Genomic DNA, 2,148 nt, shown 5'->3' on the forward strand with positions numbered 1-2,148 from the left:
CCACTCAATACAGCTTCCTGGAGAGGGGCCCAGCTCCTCTCTGTGTTGGTACCATTTGTTCTGCAGGCTGGTATATCCTGGTATGAGGTACCATGGTGTGCTTAAGGGTTTTACTCACACTTGATAGCTATTTTGGGTCAGCTTCAGTTTGGACATCCCAAGTAAAACTGCTGTGAACAGTGTATTAAAGCGTTTGTGGGGATGTGTGAGTTTAACTTCTGTGAACTAAATGCCCAAGAGCTTGGCTGCTGCGTTGTTGGTGATCGAGTAAGTGCCTAATGGTTTTCCTGTGGGCCTGCCTGAGTTTCACATTTCCATTAGGTGTGTGGGACCCAGTTTCTCTGCCTTGTGGGCATCCTGCATAGTCACTTTTGCCTTCTGATAGGTATCACATGACACGGAGCATCAGATTTCTTTTGCCTTTTACATCTCTGGTCTTTTACCCAGTTTCTCACTGGATCGTTTCTTGCTGATTTTGAGCATTCCTTACACGTTGTAGATACAGCTTTTCAATAACCGTGTGATTTGTTACATCTTTAGCCAGTTTTCCAACCCCTTAAGGTGGCAGAGAAGTCCCTAATCTCAATGATGCCAAGTCCATCTACCTCATGCCTTCTGCGTCTGGTGTCATTTTGAAGAACTATTTTCCCAGATTGAAAATACTTTCCTTTGCGTCTTCTAAACAGCTTCTCATCCACAGTGCACCTTCAATTTACCTCTGAGAGGTTTGAAGTTTACAATGTAACATTCCATGCCAAGATGGTGAAGGTCGAAGGTGACTTTTCTCCCCCAGGGAGATAGAAACAAACACCTATTCACCCCAGAAAAGGCTCTGACAGCAAGCCCAGCTTACTGAGCAGTGAGCTTACCGAGGTTACTTACAGAGGTTACTGACAGGAGCCTTAGGTGCCTCAGAGGCAATTGCAATTGTCGAAAAGTCCACCCAAGACTGGAAGTCTCCACAGCTTGGGAGCAGAGCCTCCTGAAGGTCTCAACTGCTTACCCCACCAATTGCATGTGCTTGTGTAGCCTTGCAGGGCAGGGAGACTTGTAAATCCTGTAATTTTCCGAACCTGCAAAATTACAGCAGCTTCTCTCTCCCATCCTGGAGGACGTGGTTCAGTTAGGAGATGGCCACCGCAGCCACCATATAATAACCATATAATAACAGTTATTCCTACGACCTAATTCCCAGCAGCAGAGGCCTCCTGTGACTGTTAGGGCCAACTGGCTACCTTGCTGTTTATCCTGCCCTCCCTCAGGGCTGGCTCTCTGCTTCCTTGGTGGCCCCTGGGTTCTGGTCTGTCGCTTATAGGAAGAGCAACCCTTCTCTCTGTGGCGGAGAATGGTAACTGTAGCTACGTTAGCAGAATCAGTTGCCATCGCCACCCAGAGTGTGATTCTGTGAGGATGCTCATTTCCTATTCGTGTTTTTTTTTTTTTTTTAATCATCGAAAATAGATCAGTGGCATAGAATCAGCTACCCCAGACTGTTCACTTGCCTGTTCTCCATTCCTGAAGTAAGGGTTCACAGTAACGGTTGGGGGGAAAGTTTTAAACTAAAAATCACGTGCCAGGGTTGGTTTGTGCCATAAGCAGTCAGGGATACAATTATAGCAGCAAGTCGTTTATTTTGGATGATGACAAGCTGGAGACTCAACTGAGTAAGAGAGGAGTAGTAAGAAGAACTCTAGGGAGGGTCAATTACCAGGTCTGTGGTAGGGGAGGGGCCTCACCCGCTAGGGTTCTCTGGTGATCCCCATGGTTCTAGCATAGGACAGGGCACAGAAAAGCTAGGTCCTTTGTTCTCCTGACCACTCCTCTTTGGCTGAGGGATCTTAGCCTGTGATGGAGCAAGCTCTCTTGTGAGGGAGGCAAGGTACCAGATATATATGGTTGGTACTGGCTATGGCATGCAAGTGTGCTTCCTGACAGCCATTGCTAGTTGGGGCATGCAAGTAACCTGTGTTCACTCGGCAAGGAGGTCAAGAGCACTGGGCTCCTTGAAGCACACTCCCCATCTCCCTGGAACAATGCCTAGGATCGCAACGACTCAACTCGTGTCACCTCCAGGACTGTCACCTTTGCGAAGCTTATGGAGTGAGGCTGCCAGTGAGGCTCTGCTGCTGTCCCTGAGCCTGTCACTGA

This window comes from Rattus norvegicus, chromosome 17 (genome assembly GCF_036323735.1).
Source record: "Rattus norvegicus strain BN/NHsdMcwi chromosome 17, GRCr8, whole genome shotgun sequence".
Lineage (NCBI taxonomy): Eukaryota > Metazoa > Chordata > Mammalia > Rodentia > Muridae > Rattus > Rattus norvegicus.